The sequence below is a fragment of the Acanthochromis polyacanthus genome, chromosome 7 (genome assembly GCF_021347895.1).
Source record: "Acanthochromis polyacanthus isolate Apoly-LR-REF ecotype Palm Island chromosome 7, KAUST_Apoly_ChrSc, whole genome shotgun sequence".
Lineage (NCBI taxonomy): Eukaryota > Metazoa > Chordata > Actinopteri > Pomacentridae > Acanthochromis > Acanthochromis polyacanthus.
Window position 1 is genome coordinate 5,699,154 of NC_067119.1, and position 21,587 is coordinate 5,720,740.

Consider the following 21,587-nt stretch of genomic DNA (forward strand, 5'->3'; position numbering starts at 1 on the left):
GAGCCTGTCCTCAAACCAAAAACGACCACATAGGTCGTCTGTACACACCCGTATTACGACCCAGTTTTGACTATGCGACCTCTAGCGGTTGAGTAAATATCGACACTCTGGAGTCGCAGGTGAAACGTCATCATGAACAAACTTTTATCTAACACTATCCCTGTCCCTATCCCTAACCCTAACCTTAACCATAACCCTAAAAACGTGTTGGGAAAGTGAGAAAAAAGCCGTTTTGCGACGGAAAAGCCGTTTCGCGAATTAAATCCCGTAATGCGTTCGTTTTCCCCGTAGGGGCGCAAACGTTCATACGACCGCATAGGTCGTATTCCGGTGCACAGTGCAAACGACCGATGCGGTCGTATGAATTGGAGGACAGGTCCAGTTAAACCTAATAAAAGTGGTTTGAGAACTATTTTTTTTAGGATTTCTCATCTATCTAATCATGCCGGAAAAATTTCTTACAAAAATATCTTTGATTGTAGAAAAAAAACTATTTCTGCAACTCCGTCCAGCTTGTTGGTTGAACATAATTCCATGAGAACTTTTCCTAACTCTAAAAGACTGAAGCAAACTGCTGCCAAACATCATTTCTTTCCAAAGGAGGTCGACCGCTGAAGACGTTCATTCCTTTAAGGAGTCGGATGTTTTCCATCAAGCTGCCTGGAACTGTGGAACCACGAAGGCAGCAGAAAAATCAGTCAAATTATCAGCAACCACTGATGCATTCAGCTGAAATTAAAGACAAGAAGGGTCCCCGTTGTTGTGACATTCAGCTCTAATTAGAAGACTGAAATTCTCCCTGAACTTCAGTGCTTTAGTTGTTTAGTGAGTGCCTCCATAGTTCCACAGCTGCACATCAGAAATGCTCTCGGCGTGTTTGACAGAGTCCCGGCAGCTCTCGGTGCTCTTTCACAGTCAGACAAACGAGCGTGAAACACAGAACAGGCCGGGCAGCATTCATCTGCTTCAGCCATAAACACACTTGCCGCTCCACCAAACAGTCGTCTGGGCGACTTTAAACCGGCAGAGCGTCGCCGGCCGAGAGGCGTGAGAGAAACCATAACGAGCTGCAGGGCGAAAATCAGAAGAGTCGCAAAAGAGAAGCAGCTATTTTCCAGCCTCGTCCTCGTACTTGGACACACACAGTCATGCGTGGAGGAAATATTCACATCCAATTATAAAAAGAAACAAGTCTCCCTGTATCCGTGTGTGTGTGTGTGTGTGTCTGTTCTTCGCTTTTCTTGACAATTATTCATCCGATTTTCTTCACACTTGGTGGTTGTGTCGTCGGCAATCAGTGGAAATGCAGCGTGGAGTTTGAAGCCGTTCGGATGAGCGGTTCTTGAGAAAAACAAAAAAAGAAACAGGAAGCGACAGTCGAGGACAAACAAAGATGGCTGCCTCTTCAGACACCAAGCAGCAGCTAACAAACCTCATCCAGCATCACAAAGCCGGAGATTATTTTCAACAAAAACGCAGACAGCATGTTGCTCTGTTAGCACAACGAATTGAACGTCACTCAAGCATCATTTTAGTTTTGATGTGAATTTTACGCATTACTTTGTGTGACAGCGTAAGAAATCAGACCTAACTTCTTAAATTATGAACATGAGGTGATAATGCTGATGAGACGGACGACTAAAAAGTTGAAATATTAGACTTTTTTGGTATTTTTGGGGGGTAAAAGAACTGCTGTGTGATCAACTACTAAGAAACAAAAGTCATTACATTAATTGAACGGAAAGAGACTAAAAAACATTCAAATTTAAAAGCTGGATTTTTCCAAAATAGCTTGCAATTAATTTATTTCTAGACAACTAACAAATTCAGATGTAGTCACTTGAAGTTGATTTCTGAAATGTTTTTGCTTCTCTGCCATGTAAAAACTGTTGCAACTATAATACATTTTTTTAAAAAAAAGCTTACTTTGTATCATTTTTAACACTGCTTACTTTACAAAAGCCCAAAAACAAATTAAAAACTGAAGAAAGTGTACCGTTTCTTTACTTTGTGTTCGAATGTGAGACAATTTACATTATTAATTATGTTATTAAACAATACAAAAAGTTTCAGGTGCAGCACTTGACTGTGTTTTACTCAGAGCCATTTATAGAGAGAATCAGGGTTAAATCTCTCTGACTGTAGCTGGGTTTCCATTACAGTTTTTCGCAAAATAAAAGCGATATTTCTAAAATGTCGACAAAGTATATTTGCGCTTTGAACGTGTTTCCATTGAAGGTTGTTCTGGGCAGGAGCATCGTAACTCTCGTAAAATATCATCCCGCGAGATTTCACTGCAGGAAGAAGGACGAACCCTTTATCCCTCATTTCTATCTCCTTCTAACACTCTGCATTCCTCTGCTGTTTGCTGTCTAGTATGGCAGTGATGTTTTTCTCAAGAATAATGACAAGAAAAGTCTCGGTCTCCTCTTCTGTCCACACGTACCGCTCCATGTTTAGAGAACTGGTCATGTGACCAGGTATGCCACGTCCGGCGACGTATAATTGCGGAAAAAGTGTTTCCAATGCGCTTTTGCGATATTTTTCAATATCGAAACGTCTGAAAAACCACCTCATGAGAGCGTAAAAACTTTTTAGCGATATTTTAGTCCTTTTTCGAAATTCAGGTGTTTCAATTACCAGCTTTTTATTGCACTATTTACATTATGCGCATATCTAAGGGTAATGGAAACGCAGCTAATGATGATGGTTAAACCTGAGGAGGCGATAATTCAGTCAGAGTGAAGTGAAGGAGTTTGGATGAGCGGCTAATATTATAATATCGGAAAAAGCTACAAGCAGCAGCACCAGAAACTGAGCAAAAGATTTCAATTCTGAGGATGTACTGCGCTTTATAAAAGCAAAAACAGAAATGCAAGAAAGATTCGCTGAAATAAAAGTGGAGAAATATCAGCGGCAAGATTTCTCTGACACAGGCAGCAGTAGAAGTTTTCAGCAGCATCAGTAAAATACAAGTTATTTATTATCAAGCATCAATTTGCAAAATCTGAATATTTTAATGTCAATTATGCAGCAACTACAGGTGATAAATGAATATCTTGGATTCAAAAAGCTCCATATGTCAACAAGACGACATGGTCATCAATATCACATGTGATGTCTATGAGTCTATATCCAAAATAGTGATCAAGGGCCATAACTCTGTTAAATATTATCGCACAGGTCTCATTTTCGAACTCGATCAAGGTGTCCGTGGTGTGAAGCTACACACTAAATTTCGTAATCCTAGCTGTGATAGTTTCCGAGAAAAGCTGTCCCCTTCATCTCAGACGGACGGAAGCATGGACGGACGGAACCCCAAACCTATCTCCCCCTTTTCCACTTCGTGGAGGCGGGGGATAATAAAGCAGAAATCTACGGCGACATACACCAAGTTAGAAGAAGTTCTCAGCTTCTCCTGTGTTTGGAAACCCAACAGGAACCTGATCAGCTGTCTGACAGAACTACAAACCCCCGAAAGTAATCACAAGGAGGTTCACGAGGAGGCCAAACCACCGAAGGCCTGAGGAGGCAATGTGTGGGCTCAGCTGGCTGCAAACAAACACCAGATAACAGGGAGAGCAATAAAGATTAATGTCTCGCAACATCAATAGAACTCGATGTTTGCAGCAGAGAAGAGTTGCACGCATTTTCTGGAGATGTTTAAGCTTAAACGTATAAATTATCAGAGGGTAAATTAACAACTCGGCAGCAAAAAAAAAGCAACATTACTGTTCAAAAGTTTCCCAGACAATTTTATCCATGTGCTAACATAACTACACAAGGGTTTTCTAATCATCAATGAGCCTTTCAACACCATTAGCTAACACAATGTAGCATTAGAACACAGGAGTGATGGTTGCTGGAAATGTTCCTCTGTACCCCTATGGAGATAATCCATTAAACATTTCCAGCTAGAATAGTCATTTACCACATTAACAATCTCTAGACTGGATTTATCATTCATTTAATTTTATCTTCAATGAAAAAAACTGTTTTTCTTTCAAAAATGAGGACATTTCTCAGAGACTCCAAACTTTAAATGATAGCGTAAATGTCTTTCACTTCTAAAAAAAACCTTCAAAACCGCAAACAAATCTGCTTTTAGACGTCACAGCTTTAGAGATTTACATCGTGCACGGCCTAAGCTTAGTTAAAGGCATTTCAGAGCAACAAAAGTTGATGCTGGCATGGCTTGAAAAGTTCTCAAAATAATCATGTTTGCGCAAAATAATCCGGCCTTCAAGTGCAGCTGCAGAGTGTGGAAACGCAGCATTCAGCGACGCCTGATAACACACAATAAGACCCACATCATGCCTGCATGCAGCTCCTTTTTCCATTCACAGGTCTCAGACATATCAAACACGCACTGGGAAGCTATGCACTTCCGGCCTCGGTCGGTTACGTAACTCGCAGAGAAACATTCCAAGATGGAGAAGAGCAGCTGAGAGGCGACACACTGAATCAGTCCGACTGGGGAAAAAAGAAAAAAACGTCCACGACAGCGACGCTGAGGCTTTAATCTAGTGCTGCCACCGTGATTAGCTCAGCAGTCGCAGGTTTCTATTGGTCAATAAGCACAAACGGAGCTGCTTACTGTCAAATAATAGAAGATTAATCAGCATTCACTGCTTCTACATGAGGATTTGGACAAAACAACTAATCTGGCATGAGTCATTTTCATTATTTTAGGCAAAATAGCCATGCAAATCCAAATAAATACCAAGAATGACATGATAATAAAGTAATTGTTGGTTACAGGCGAGAGGCAGGGTTGCAAATACTTATTTTCGCATCATTGCCCGCGGTTCAGATTTTAACTGACAATCCTTTGATTTAGAAAAAGAAAAAACACCAAATTACGCCATTAACTTTCCCTTTTTTTGGTCCAATCAACCGCCCAAATGCCAAATATAATGTTCATTATCAGAGAAAAGCCGCAAATGGTCATTTTTGAAAAGCTACAACCAGAAAAGATTTGGATTTTTTTGCTTTAAAAATGATTTTTTTTGTCTTAATTATCTAATCTTATTTCATTGTAAACTGAACAACAGTTAATTGAAATGTTCCAGCGGTTAAATTTAGGCTTGAAATGAGACATAAAAGTTTAAGTAAAGCGTTTTCCCTTAGAGTTGTATTTTATCCATCCACCTAATTTTCACCACGTCTAAACCAGCTGCTAACCTGGTAAAAAGAAAGAAAAGGAACTATTATTCACATCTTTGCATCTGCCTTCTTTTACCGTTATTGCTGCAACAAAACACAACCGCCAACCTTTATCTGCAATTGTTGCTGCAACTATTGCCTTAAAACAAGTTGACTGGCATTAAAAATTCACCAAACAAGCGCAAATACTGGGGTTAAGACCCATGACGTTATTTATGGTGTGATTTTACCTCAAAATTTTACACATTTGCAATTAAAACCCAACAAAAACGATATAAAATGCTGCTTTACCTGATTGTAACGCACATTAAGACTGAGACCCAGAGAGTAATTCAGCTATAAATAACAGAATTTAATTTAACCAGCATAAATATGAAGGCTAAGACCCTGCAGATTTAGTTAATATGGAGATTAACCTGACTAGTTTGGAGCAAAAGTTTCATTGCTACAAAAATATACACAAAAATCCAACAAATTCAAGGATTTCCTGGATCTATGGGAGGTTTAATGTTAGAGATAAAGTCAAAAACATCTCGCAGAAATGCTGCAATATGATCTTTATCTATAGACCGTGGAAATAAGAACTGTGTGGCAGATAAAACCCGGCTCTACGACGCCGAGGGATGGTTGTCGAAGCAGAATAAATAGTTTATTTAACAGGAGGACGAGCCTTTCTTTAACAGCACCAGGTCAGGTGGGAAAATAATGGACCACCTAGTGACTTAAACGTTGAAACGGAGCAAAAATAACTCTTCAAAAATATGTGAAAGATACAGTAGAAACCACATGAGACAGCAGAACAGAAAAGACGCCACCAAACAGCGACGTTTTAAGATCATTTAGGTGATTTTACACCTAATGTGGATTAATTTAACTTCCAGGTAAACGCTGCGGCTACGTTTTAAAAGATTTTACTGCTGTTTAGGTCAGCAGGCTGATCTGCATCTCCTCCATATTGCATGTAGAGTAATGCAGCTCCGGACTTCAGCAGCAGCGAGGAAGCAGCGCCGAGAGCGCGCTTTCAAAATAAAAGCCTCGAGTCAGAATGAGCATTTGGGAGGCGACTGCACTGGAATGAGTCTGAGTGATGTTATATGACAGAAATCTGTGCATTTTACTGTTATTTTTGACGATTTTCTAAAAAACAATGTCTATTTGGCGTGAGTAAATTAAATCTTTATTAATATTATCTTTTTTTTTATCATTTTGGTGCTGATTATTTCACTTTAATGCTGCCTTAAATCTCTTTTAGGTGTGTATGTACTTTAATTTTGCAATCAGGGTGAAAAGAAAATACCAAAACAACTTTGAATATTAATTATTGGCATCACTTTTACCTTTGTGCTACTTTAAATGACAGAAATCTGTGCATTTTCCATTTTTTTCTGATAATTTCCTACAGAAAAATGTCCAATATGCTTAAATAAATGAAACCCCAATTAACAGTTGGGATTTACTTTCATTTTTTCAACATTTTGTTGCAGATTATTTCACTTTGAGGCTGGATAAACCCTCTTTAGTTGGAAGCCACACATTCCTACATGCAGTTAAAACCAAAAACACACGTGTGTGCTTTATTTTTACAATCACAGTAAAAAAGAAAATTAATTTTACACCTTCTTGTCAAAATTATTTGCAAAATAAATCAATGGTATTACTTTATCCTCCTCTGTGCTTTTGTAAATGACAGAAATCTGTGCATTTTCTTGTTATTTCTGATAATTTGATAAACAAAAATGTCTAATGTGTTGAGTAAAATTAAACTCTAACTTACAAAATTGGTTGAAAAAACAATTTTTATTCTCAAATTTTATCATTTTGCTGTTGGCTAAAGCTTCAATGGTGGATACCAAAAAAAACTAAATACCCTATAATATATATATTTTTTAGAAAATACTTACTAAAATAAGTACTTTCTTCATATCCAAACCTAAAGCTATAGTCAGTCAATTAAATGTATTTTTGTAGCACCAAATCCTGAAGTAATCTGATGTAGTAAAGTTCAGGATTTTCCAGTAATATGGACAGAAATCCTACCATTCCCTCATGAGCAGAATTTGGCAGCCGTTAAGAGGAAAAACTCTCTTTAACAGGAACAGAACCAGACTCAGGGGGAGCAGCCATCTGCCTCGAAAAGAGTCGATGTTGTCGACTGTTTTCTGTTTCCTGAACAGGAAGTAGAATTTTTAACACGTTTAATATGTCCTATTGTACATAATGTAAATTTTAATCAGTTTCTCTGTAGTGTCACATGCAGGAAGTGGAGTTTTGGTTTGCAGAATCATTTCTCAACAGCCGTTGCTCCAATCCACCAAGCATTTACTCTCATTCAACCAAGTAGCTCCGACCAAACAGGAAGTATTTACACCGATTTCGTAGCACTTTAAGATTCCATATGATTGGCACTAGAAAAATAGATAAAAGCAACCAAAATGCATCTGTTTTTTAATGTATATTAGAAATCATATAGTTTTTTGTAACCAATTTCAGTGTGTATAATTCTTGCAAAGACTCCTATAATGAAACTTAATTTGAGTAAACAAGCGGCACAAACTACTAAACAATACAAGACTGAGCCAGAAACTGCAGCCAAAGCAGAGAAAAAAAGTCTGGATAGACACAGTTGACACAAGAATCTTATAAACGTATGTGTTTAAAGCTGTAATTATCTTCTTAGATGAACAAAAAATTTAAAGCATAACTTTATCAACCAATCTAGATTTAAATCAGATTATTTAATGTGTTTTTACTTCTATGTGAGCAGTATTTCGAGCATAAACTAGTGATAAGAAAGAATGACCAAAAAATAATTTGTTTCTGCCTTGCTTTTAGAGATTTGCTATGAAAATTTAAAAAAAACTGCGGTTATGGTCCAGCCATGCTTTTATTTTGTAAATCTCAGACGGAAGCTGCCCCTCTCCATCCTGTGTCTACCTTGACTATGCTTGCTTCATGTGATGATTCTGGTAATTTGTGATCAATACATTGATTAAATTGGATGAAGGCCTCTGCTGTGACAGCAACACACCAGCTCAGTTTGTCATGACTGAAGACAGGCTGTTTATTTCAGTATTTTCAGTGTTTTAACGCAGAGTTTGCGGCCTTTAACAACCAAACAGCGGCGATGTGTCGAAGCCGCCTTTGTGCCGCTGCGATAAAAACACGAAACAGCACCGAACGACCAGCAGCATCCATTCTCCAAATATCACCTTTAACCCCACCAAACAGCAGAAATACCACCAGAAATGATTAAATAACCACCTGTGCTTCCCGCTGGAACCGAATCAGGCATCATCATTTTTTTTCAGCCTCCGTCGCGATGCTGCTGATCGGAGCCTCTTCATTTTCTCGATTTTCCTCCATAAATACGCACCAAAATCTGTTTTTTGCGCGCCTACCTTGTCTCAGGTGGTCCTCTGCGGGCTGGTCTTCGATTAAAAACATGTGCAGCAGTGTTCGGAGCGTCCTGCTGGGGCTGCCGGAGCTGCTAGCGTCCTCCGTGTTGTCTGAGGGATACTGCGGGGCAGACAGCGGCGGCGCATCCAGGATGGGCAGGGCAGCGGCGGCACGTCAGCCTGAGGTCACCGCCTGGTCCCACAGCGGATTACACAACCAGCTGGTGGTAGTTAGACAAATAAAAACATTATTATTATTTTTATTACACAACCAGCTGGTAGTTAGACGCCTTACAAATAAATAATAACAACAAATTATCATTATTATTATCATGCAACAGGCCGGTGGTAGTTAGACAAATAAAATTATTATTATTATTATTATTATTATTATTATTATTGTTATTGTTATTATTATTATTATTATTATTATTGTTATTGTTATTATTATTATTATTATTACACAACCAGGTGGTGGTAGTTAGACAAATAAAAACATTATTATTATTATTATTATTACACAACCAGCCGGTGGTAGTTAGACAAATAAAACATTATTATTATTATTGTTATTATTATTGTTATTATTATTATTACACAACCAGCTGGTGGTAGTTAGACAAATAAAACATTATTATTATTATTGTTATTATTATTGTTATTATTATTATTACACAACCAGCTGGTGGTAGTTAGACAAATAAAACATTATTATTATTATTGTTATTATTATTGTTATTATTATTATTACACAACCAGCTGGTGGTAGTTAGACAAATAAAAAACTTTATTATTGTTATTATTATTATTATTATTATTATTATTATAACCATCACTCACACTGAGGTAGAACAATGTCTAACATCACATTATGTCCATCCAGCCTTTAATTTATTTCTTTTGGCTGCAGATTCCAGGTCAGTCTTCATTGTCTGAACAGTTTGAAACACTTTTTCCCAACAGTCTTGAAGAATCTGCAGCTTTTTGTGCAACTTTTGTTGATATAAAGTCAAACATCAGATAGTTGCACCTCAAAATCAGCCTTAACAATCCAAAGACCTACCTTATAATCAGCTATCCAACCATATGTGATGTTCAGTTTGTTGCATTTTGAGCTCGTTGTGGCTCCATTTATCTCACATAACCTGACAGGGAAGTCTTCAACTGCCTCCTTCCAGTCCTGCTGACGGTGCCTTTTAATGCAACTTTTATGTTTCCTGTGGGAGAAACTGTATCATAACTGAAGCAGTGAAGGATGTAAAGCTAAAGCTCGATCAGATTATTATAGGAGCAGGATCATAAAGCCAGTAAACCTACATAAAACACAGCTTTAAGTGACAAACCGGCTCATCTGCATTGTAAATCTACCAAGTTGCTCTTCTTTACAAACAGTCCTGAAAGAGAGATCCCTCCTCTTTTACTTTTAACGAGGTTTCTTCAATGTTTTTATCATGTAAAAGATTTTTAAGGGGAGCTTTTACTCATCCAGAGAGTCTCTACCATTTATTGAGCCAAATCTGAGGCTTTTGAATCTGTTAAACTACACTAAAACTTTCACTTTCCGTCATATTTTCATTTATATTGTCTATTTAGTTCTTTATTTGTATTAAAATGTCTTATTTGATTTGGTTTATTAATGTCTTGATGCTTTGTAAGCTTACTGTAAAACACTTTAAAGTGCCTAAACTTGCTTTAACCAAACCAAGAAGCAAAGAAATTTATTGGAATATAAGAAAGAAAAGAACAGAAATACTTTATTGATCTGTAAAGAAATACAGGGTGTTGTTGGATTTTGCATGTAGCCCATAATTTGCAGAGTATTAAACCTTATTTTTGTTAACAGTTTTTGGGGTAATTTGATGCAGTATAAAATATTGAAAATTCTAAATCTTAACATGTAAGATAGTCAGTTTTTTTTGTATTTTATATCCATAATATTGCAGGTTCTAAACCTTAAATTTAATTCCTAACATTAGTTTTATTTCATTTCACGTTACGTCGCCTAATTTCGCATTGGACTCATATTAATAATTATTAATTTAACTATTCAGAGATGAGAATGAAATCTACATCATGTAATTATTTAGACATGAGAAAAATGGACATTATTAAATTATTATTCAGGACTGAGAATAAAATCTGTATTATTTGCTTTAGTATTCAAACATAAGAGCATAATCTATATTATTTAATTATTCAAAAATAGGACTATAATCTATATATTTTATTTATTACGCAACCATTAGAATATATTATTTAATTTTTCAGACATGACAACATAATATACATTATTTATTGTTCAGAAATAAGAAAAAAAGTCTAATTATTTTATTTTTTATTTAGAGATTAGAATAAAACCTACATTATTCGATGTGCAAAAATTAGAATAAAATCTAAATTATTTCATTTATTTTTCAGAGATTATAATAAAATCTGCATAATTTAATTATTCGGATATTAGAATAAAATCTAAATCACTTTATTATTCAGAGATCAAACAGCCGATTAGTAGAATAAAATACATTATTTGATTTATTTTTCAGATATTAGAATGAAATCTATATTATTTAATTATTCAGAAATTAAAAAACTAAATTATTTAATTTATTATTCAGATATTAGAATAAATCTACTTTATTTTATTTATTATTCAAAGATCAAACAGCTGATTAATAGAATAAAATCTATGTTATTTAATTATTCAGAGATATTAAGAGGCATGATGATTTTAGTTGTTTGTTTTCATGCACTAATCTTTTTATTTTATTTTGGGCTATTTTGCTCATAAAAAGTCAAAATAAAATGCTGAAAAATGCATTTAAATGTCTATTTTAATACACTTTATCGATAACACATGAATGCAACTGTGTGTGTGTGTGTATATATATATATATATATATATATATATATATATATATATATATATATAAAGGAAAAAATGCACATTAAGACATAAACATTTTTTAAAAATTGTTTCAAATTAAATAATTGGCTCAATGTAAGTAAGAAAGTTTCATGATGATTTCTATTTAAATATCATTTTAACCAGTTGTATGTAGAAAAGGATTTGGGAGGGAATGACTTATAAATCATCCAAATATGAACTGCATAACTGCATAAATTGTAATTTTTGCCTCAAAGTGAAACAAAAAGTCTCATTTTAGTTCCGACATTAGCTCTCTTTCCTGTTTGTTTAGGCTGAGCTCCATCTACTGGCTGTTTAATGTTACTGCATTGATCAAAGAACTTACTTTGAACCTCTATTGTGATAAAAATCAGTCTATTTGTACAAAAGATGCACTAAATGTTACTGCTGGATATCTCAGACACACAGTGGGAACCTACAGTTAAAGGAAAATATTTATATTCCTGCCAGATTTTGCTTTATGGTGTTATTTTACCCAACCGGTACAGTCATGGTAGAGATGAATTTGAGCTATTTCTACCTTTTACAAAAACATCTGAATTAAAAACATCATATAAAATAATTTAATTCCCCTGAGATTGCCTTAGTTGTTGAGAAAATGCAGCTTCTATACAATTTCAAATGGCCCTGGTAATTTTTAATACTGCTTTGGTGCATTCTACTCTTCAAAACAGTGAAAATAAAGGGAAATATCTGTAAAATAGCATTATTTTTAGCAGATTTAAATACAATAACATGTATTTTTATGGCCGCACATTCTCAAAGAACGTATTACTATTTTTGAAAGTAGAATAAAAGTCAGCTTATGAGCCATAGAGGTGACATGTGACAAACCAAGTAAACCATGCTGTCATGGTGTCATTGGACACATTACATCCAGGTGTGTCTTGACGCCTCCACTTCCATTGATTCCACCTGTTTCCAGTCAGTCGGTTTGGAAGAAGAAGGTCTGATTGGCTGTGGAGGCAAGGTAAATTGATGCTCTTGGACTTGCCTGTTACTGCACCACTGAGGAAGGACAGCAAAGTTGTGGTTGTGTTGCGGCAGCGGAACACACTTCTCAGCTTACACTTGGTCACAACTTTGGTTGAAGCCATGACACTTCTTTTACGGTATTTTAAAGTTCTTCTTTCTGTGCCGAGTGTAATGGCTTTGTTAATTTGAGGTGAAAAAGAGCAATGTTTAAACTTGGTTGTTTTTCTAGTGTGGTGCTGCCATGGCTGTTCTTTGTTGGAGAGCTTCGAGCAAGTATAAAATGTGAGACAACTCTATAAAAGCTAAATTTATGCATTTTACAATGAATGATTGATGTAATTTTATTTGGTGGTGTCAACTTCAATTTTTCTTCAGCTACCGATCATGGCTTTGCGGGTCTCGATGCCAGTAAACCCCAGCAGGGCTACCAGCCCCGGATGCATCTCTCCCAGCCTCAGTCCCCCGGATACGTGCCTGGTCCCACGGTTCCTGGATACAAGCCACAGGACCCTAGCAACAAGCCCCAGCCCCAGGATCCCAGCAACAAGCCCCAGCCCCAGTCTCCCAACTACAAACCTCAACTCCTGGTGCCACGCTATCACTATAAGCCCCATATGATGCGCTACCAGCCCCACATGATGCGTTACCATGCTCAGCCACATGTGCCACGTTACCATCCCCATTTCAAGCCTCAGCCCCCACGCTACCAGTCTCACCCACTACACTACCAGCCCCAATCCCCACCCCAAGTGCTGCCCTACGTGGTCACTTCCCAGGAAAAACCCCAAATGCCAACCTTCCAGCCTAAACCAGAGAGCACAACCTATCAGGATCCTTCCCACCCAAAGCCCCAGGGCCCAACCTATCAGGATCCTTCCCACCCAAAGCCCCAGGGCCCAACCTATCAGGATCCTTCCCACCCAAAGCCCCAGGGCCCAACCTATCAGGATCCTTCCCACCCAAAGCCCCAGGGCCCAACCTATCAGGATCCTTCCCACCCAAAGCCCCAGGGCCCGCACTACCAGCCTCCTTCCCACCCAAAGCCCCAGGGCCCGCACTACCAGCCTCCTTCCCACCCAAAGCCCCAGGGCCCGCACTACCAGCCTCCTTCCCACCCAAAGCCCCAGGGCCCGCACTACCAGCCTCCTTCCCACCCAAAGCCCCAGGGCCCGCACTACCAGCCTCCTTCCCACCCAAAGCCCCAGGGCCCGCACTACCAGCCTCCTTCCCACCCAAAGCCCCAGGGCCCGCACTACCAGCCTCCTTCCCACCCAAAGCCCCAGGGCCCGCACTACCAGCCTCCTTCCCACCCAAAGCCCCAGGGCCCGCACTACCAGCCTCCTTCCCACCCAAAGCCCCAGGGCCCGCACTACCAGCCTCCTTCCCACCCAAAGCCCCAGGGCCCGCACTACCAGCCTCCTTCCCACCCAAAGCCCCAGGGCCCGCACTACCAGCCTCCTTCCCACCCAAAGCCCCAGGGCCCGCACTACCAGCCTCCTTCCCACCCAAAGCCCCAGGGCCCGCACTACCAGCCTCCTTCCCACCCAAAGCCCCAGGGCCCGCACTACCAGCCTCCTTCCCACCCAAAGCCCCAGGGCCCGCACTACCAGCCTCCTTCCCACCCAAAGCCCCAGGGCCCGCACTACCAGCCTCCTTCCCACCCAAAGCCCCAGGGCCCGCACTACCAGCCTCCTTCCCACCCAAAGCCCCAGGGCCCGCACTACCAGCCTCCTTCCCACCCAAAGCCCCAGGGCCCGCACTACCAGCCTCCTTCCCACCCTAAGCCCCAGGGCCCGCACTACCAGCCTCCTTCCCACCCTAAGCCCCAGGGCCCGCACTACCAGCCTCCTTCCCACCCTAAGCCCCAGGGCCCGCACTACCAGCCTCCTTCCCACCCTAAGCCCCAGGGCCCGCACTACCAGCCTCCTTCCCACCCTAAGCCCCAGGGCCCGCACTACCAACATCCTTCCAATCCCCAGGGCCCACAGTACCAGCCTCCTACACCCCAGGGGCCACCCTACCAGCACCCTTCCCAGCCTAAGCACCAGGGGCCACCTTACAAGCACCAGTTGCTGCACTACCAGTCAGGCAGCAATACTGGTTTTTATCCTACTTCACTGCCTCAAGGGCCATCCAGCCAGTTTGGCTACAGGCGTAGCTAAAGCTTGGGGGAATGCTCAACTTGAGGTAAGACTAGTTATTACTACTTTATTTTTTTTTTTCTAAGTCTACTGTTCTGTCTACCACCTGACAACAGCTAATTATTTGCTTTGCCATTTCAGGCCTGACATGTCAGGAGGTACATCTTCAGCTGCTTGGAAACAGTTGGAATTTATCTTCTGTAAAATAAAGTGTAATTCCTACATGAGTTTAGACTGTCATTTTCCTTCCAATTGTGAGTTGCATTAATTTTTTTTTTTTTTTTGCAAGGCCAGTTTATTAGCAAATGTGCTAATGTTTAAATCCAGTCATGAAGCAACAGCAGCATTAATCTAGAGCAGGGGTCGGCAACCCGCGGCTCTTTCAGCCCTCTGTTGTGGCTCCCTGTAACTTTGGAAAATAAATTGTTATGCCTTTCAGGCGCGTTTCAATGCATTTTAATAGTTTTATTGTGAAATTACCGCTCTTATTTTGCCGTGTCACTCCACCGGATGTGTTGCTGGGGTTTTCCCCTGTGACATGAGAGCGCAAATTGATGCAGAGAGACAACACGGAGCTTCAGATTCACACACGTTTCATGCCTTTTTTTTTTGTTTTACTCGTGGAGAAGCAACGCCTGTAGTTTCACATCGTTTTGTACTCAAGAATGGCAAACCTGTATATTAAAGCTCCACTCCAAGAAAGACACGTCTTTGAGTCAAAAGTACTCATGATAGGGTAATACACGTTACTCGCAAGAACACGGCTGGATGTCACATCCAGGCAGCAGGTCAGAGAGTCAGAGGAGTGTCGTCTTGGAAAATAGGGCAGCGACTTACCGGAGAAAAGTTATTAGCTTAAGATAAATAGATTTTACAAGTTAAATTGACATTCGCAAAATATTGATTTCCAGCTAACATTACGTAACATATGAGGTCCAGGAGCAAAAATGACATTAACCAGGTAAGATAAATATTAGTGGAAGGACACGATTAAAAAAAATGAATCTAATTAGAGGATTTGTAATTAAATCACAACTGATTAACAAGGGCATAGAGGTAAAAAAGCGATAGATGCAGCGTTGTCATTTTAAATGCCAAAAGGATTTTGCGGCTCCCGGTGGTTTCTTTTCTGTGGGAAACGGGTCGAAATGGCTCTTTGAGTGTTAAAGGTTGCCGACCCCTGATCTAGAGGAATTTGTTCTAAATTGACTGTTTTCTAATTACCTGTGAAATGCTGCACTTAATTTGCTGTAAATTGTAGTTTTTCATGGTTCCAAAATGAGAGCTGCCAGCTAAAGGATGCAACCAATGAACATTCCTGACATCTTGTCTTTTTTTTTTTCTGTTCAGTTAATTAAAATTGAACACAGGTGGTGAACTTCTAAGGAAAACCTCTAAAAATTCACTAGAGGAATGAAATGGATTTCTTAAAAGGAATCCCGTTTTAAAGGTTTGGTGTAGTACTGATTTGAAGGCTGAAGCATGAGACTTCAAAATCTGTTCTGATGCAGTTCATCTTTCTCAACTACTTTATTCCCATTGCACAGTTTTGTCCCCTTATAGTGGGCCAGTGTGTATTAGAGTATGAAGTACTTATTTTCTACCACTAGATGCCACCAAAGACTGCCTTAGAGCTCAGCTGCCAAAAGACAGAGAACCCATCAGTGGTGTTTGTTAGATGTATGCTTGTGTATCTGTAAAATGATTTAGTATAATTAATGCATTATGTTGCTGTCTACTGCATCTGTCACTTCATCTCTTTATCTGAACACTTCATCTTGTACACAGCTGATAATTGGAAAGTCATTCCTCAGAATTGACAAACTATTTCAAAGATTAGTAATAACAGCTTTGCTGCTACTGCTTATTAAAGCAAAAAAAAAAAAAACTGATTCTCTGTAATAAGTAGTTTATTGAAGCAATTATGCAGTTAAAGAAAAAATATCTTCCTGTGCCTTCGTGATTCTGGCTATTAAACTCAACTTCCTGAAACATTTGTGGTCCGTAAAACTGGGAATATGTAAAAATAACAATCTTTGGGCCACAAAATCTTTGAAATTGAAAATTCAAATAAACATTTTAAAGAATGTCATTTCCACTGCCATAAGGAATTATGCTCATGAAAGAAATGAAGCAAGAAAAGCAAACGTACTCGAGTGAAGACGCAAAACGCAATTGAAGTTATCAGACACCGTGACCTCAAAGTACATGTTTTAAAGGCAATTAAACTCAAACACTTCAACACACACTTAACTATTTTTGGGCAAAATGTTCTTCCCACTCTTAAAAGCTGCATACATGATGGGTTTTCCTTAATATTTTAGCCTAAAACATAGGTGAAAATACAAATTATTAATCACTTAGAAACCAGAAGTTTGTATAAATTGTGCAGTGGCGTTTTGGGAGTGGGGAAAAAATGATTCAGTGACTTTTACAGTTGCCACAGAAGGACCAAATCATGCCATGTGCTCACTGAACTATGAAGACTAAACAATAATCAGGTCACTGATTAATTCAAGTCTGCATTGTGTCGATACTGAAAGTTGAAACTGTAGTAGCTTGAAAACCCTTCAGAAATCCTCAGTACAAAGGATTTTTCTTCACTTTGCACTTCTTTTTCTGGGTTTGTCTGTTTGATTGTACCTTGAAAAAAGATGACAAGCCAGAAACGTAAGAGTTAATAGGAACGGCAAAAGTGATGGAATCAGTCGCATCTGGTTGATTATGTTCATGTGATAAATTATGACAAGTCAGTTACTCCAGAACTAAATCTGACAGCATGAAAAAGCACAAGATTGACAAGCACCAGTGGGACAATACAGCTGTACAGTAAGACCAAGGATGGAGCTTAGGATGAAACAAACATTTTAAATTAAATTCTAGCTTCTTACATCTACACTGCTCCTTCAAATCACATACTGCATATAGAGGTTATGTGATGTTTACAGATGTTTTTTTGGGGGAGCAGAGACACGATATTGGTATAAAGGCTGTCAAACAGTTGTGGGCAAACCAGAACTAGACTCCCTGGTTGTGCATTGGGCCATTTTTTAACAACCTAAACATACAAACCGTCCAAACACTGAAAGACACAATAAAGCACAATAACCAGCAGGGAACAGCCATTTACAAACTGACCCTGCCCAATCCTGTTTACCTTAAACTAACCACTGCCTATAGATTGTGCGTGTTGACTCAGCAGAAGTAATGTTAAATGAGGAAATTCTATCTACAGGCGAGCCTTACTGCATTATACTCCATTATAATTGTCACCTGGTCCCAGAATTGTGGCATAAAAATACACCAGAATGCTGAAAAGTGAATGTGAAGCTCAAAGTCTTTCCCATTTGGAACCTATGGTCCTGAGCCCAGTCTTTGTGCCAGTACTTGTGGAGCATGGTAAAAACAACAACAACAAAAAACAGTTGGGGCAGAAAAACACAAACCAACCAACAACTAACAACAAAAAAAATCGGAAAAGCAGCAACCCCTCTGCAGTTGTGGATGTTCTTCTAACACCATTGTTTTACCCATGTGTGAAGCAACACTAAGCATTTCCATCACTCATCCTCTATTGGGAAAAGCCTTCAAACCCAACAGTGGAGGAGCAAATCTGTGACAAAATGGAAACCTTGGCCCAATAGTGAAGCCCAGCACTTATATTAAACAAAGGGATGAAAACAAAAGTTCAAGAAAAAAAAACTAGGAACTGCCACTCCTCTAATCCAAACCCCTGTAATGCTAACCTTGCCAGCAAGTTGATTTCTCACGATATTTGTGAGTTCACAAATCTCTCAAGAAACCATCTTGTCCCACTCCCGCATTCACTGTTCATACAGAGCCAAGTTGGTTCGGGCCAATCACGCAGCAGTATTCGTGTGTGGGGCGGGATATCCGGGTGTGAAGACGACACCAAGCGCCAGTAGATCAAAACAAACACGGCAACGGAGGACAACGATCGTGTAGATGCTGCTATTAAGTCAGTTTTAGCTCAATCTCCTATCGCTTCTTTGAAGGAAGAACAACGAGAGGCACTTTGCGCCTTTCTGGATGATAAAGATGTTTGTGCTTTTTTACCTACGGGTTTTGGTAAGAGTTTAATCTACCAATTTGCTCCGCTCGTTGTGAAGATCCCGCGATTGGCTAAAAACAAACCTGTCAGAGGCGGGACATACTGTTGCATTGTCCAATCCGTGCCTCTTTCCTCCGAACGGATTTACATGGAGCGGTCCCAGATTGATATTGTGGAGTACTATCAAGTACTACACAATTATTAATCTGGCTATTGCCAGGTTACTGTAATGCCTAAGAAACCCCTAAGATCTAATCCTTTCGTGTACACATGATATTAGCATGTTCAGCTCTTGAACAAGACCAACAAACAACCCTAGAATAAACCAATCTGATCAGTTTTTATTAAGGATTGCATGAAAACTAAGTGACAAAAATGGGAAACACACATGCCAGAGAAAAGGTTTGCTATATTGCAAGCTTATACAACTGGTAAATCAGCAGAGCCAGAAACGAGGAAACAACCCCTAAACCAAACAAGCTGATGGAGAAAGAGATTAGCGGTCAAGCAACTTAAACAGGGTGAGGTTCAAATTACTGTGTTTTTTGTTCTTGATGCAATGATCCTTTTCTACTTGTCCACAGCCAACTATACAAGCAAAAACAACTGCGTACACAACAAGTCACAGGTGAGAACAAACACAAACCAAAGGACCAGTTTGGAAGAAGGCAAACACAGCACACAAGAAGACAACAGGGGTGGACAGTTTGATTTACAAAGCTAAACACACAGACAAGGCTGCAGTCAGTAAATAAAATCATGATAAAAAAAAATAGAAACAGTTGTTGTTTTCTAATAAGTGTTGCCGCTAATGCAGAAAAAACTGCATGAAGACAAAAATGGACGAATAGGATTTAAAATACAAATTTACACTCCAATAACCCATTGTTGGTTAAAATTTGTTTGCATCAATGTTTTTGAGCTCTGACAACTTCTAATAAAATTATATTCAATTAACGGACTAAAGTGAGTTGCGAGACTGTCCATAACAGGTTTAGGAGTAAATGTTAACAGCCACCATGTTATTTGTTGTAGAAATTTACCCAAATAATTTAAACATTACAGTTCAGATGCTACATTATTAAAATATCAATCAAATTTACCTGTCTAGCTTAAATATTAAGGTCAAGAACCTACAACATTACATACAGTATCAACCTATTTGACTGAAAATTAAGGTTAATCAAGAAATTATCTTTATTTTGCAACTGTTTTGTGGACAGTAATCTATATAAATATGACCATCATGAAAGAAAATTCAATTAATATGATTAATTAAGGGCTGCACAGTGAAGTAGTGGTTAGCACTTTCGCTTTGCAGCAACAAGATCCCCGGTTCAAATCCTGGGGTGGGCCTGGGATCTTTCTGCATGGAGTTTGCATGTTCTCCCTGTGCATGTGTGGGTTTTCTCCGGGCACTCCGGCTTCCTCCCACAGTCCAAAAATATGTTGAGGTTAATTGATTACTCTAAATTGCCCGTAGGTGTGAATGTGAGTGTGATTGTTTGTCTGTATATGTAGCCCTGTGACAGACTGGCGACCTGTCCAGGGTGTCCCCTGCCTTCGCCGAGTCAGCTGGGATAGACTCCAGCACCCCCCCGTGACCCTAGTGAGGATAAAGCGGTGTATAGAGAATGGATGGATGGTTGATTAATTAATAATATTTCAGTCACAACGTCGGCACTGCAGTCACTTTTTGGTAAGTGGAAAACTGCATTATATAGGTTGAATCATTTCTAAACTATTTTAACCAGTAATAACTACTGGATTAATGTAAAACACATATCAGGTTAAATATTGTAGAAGACATGTTTGAAAGACATTTACTTTCAGACACAACACTTTCAGTTGTTCTGACAAGACAGAGGCGGGAAATTCGATTTTATTCATTTATTTCATTTTATTATATATGAGAGTTAATGAAGACTCAATATGTAAATTTAAAAGTGCAAACTTTGACCACCGAAGTTTTGCTTGCCAGGTCCGCCATTTCGTCAAAAATCCAACTATCACCAGCACAAAATGGCTTCAGTTGGAGAAACAGAGACGCCATCTTTGCTAGCAGTTAAGTTGGCGTTTAGCTAGCCTGGGTTAAGTTCTAACAGTTGTTTTTTTCTGTGAAAATAGACATTAAAACGTGTTTTAGCAGCAAAGAAAGCAGCCCACCTAATGAAGACGGTTGTTAATGAGGTAAAGTCACTTTATGAGAACACAACTGAGAGTTTAGTAGATTCAGTAATAAAACGAGCTAACGAGCTAACACCAAGCTAGTCGCCGCAGCCTGGACTAGTGCACCACCACTGGGACATTTTCTCCTTCTTTGTCCTCTCCTCCTAGACTGCTGCGGCTTGGATGTGCGTTTTCTCCACTAGCAGCTACCTAAGACTGGACGGCAGCCGTGAATCTTTAAGCAGACCGTCCAACCTTCATTTTGGAGATTTTTTTTTTTACAGAGAACCTTGGATTAGATGAACCCAAACAGGTACTGCTAGCATAGATGTGGTAAGTAGGCCACAGCTATTAAGTTATTCCCCTAAAAAAACAACTTCCAGCGCCACTAGTTAACTAAACATGTTGGGTCATTTTCAGTGTATGTTTGCCAGCATTAACTACTAAATATATTAAAAAACAACAAAAAATTGTTAAAACAAATCTTGTAAAAAAAGAGCTGTAAAAATGTAGCAGCAAGAGTGCAAGAAAAAAATGTTCGAAGGTAGTAGAATACTGCAATGTTTAAATAAACCCATAAAACTGTGAAAATATCGGCAGATAGCTGCAAAATAATATTTTTTAGCTAACTTACATAAAGCAAAACTTACGTAATGTAAAAGACTTAAGTTTTGTTTGTAAAAATGAATATTTTACAAGTAGACAATATGTAACATTTTGGCCTGTTTTCTTTCGTTAGCATG

The 21,587-nt window shown here is 39.0% G+C and overlaps 1 protein-coding gene across 1 annotated transcript in view; it reads right to left on the reverse strand.

Moving 5' to 3' along the window:
- The window catches only part of rusc2 (RUN and SH3 domain containing 2), a 58,056-nt gene extending 49,360 nt beyond the window's left edge, over positions 1-8,696 (reverse strand). The window contains 1 exon segment of the mRNA XM_051950395.1: positions 8,565-8,696. The gene's annotated coding sequence lies outside the window, so the exon portion shown is untranslated.
- Between the last annotated feature and the right edge of the window lie 12,891 nt (positions 8,697-21,587).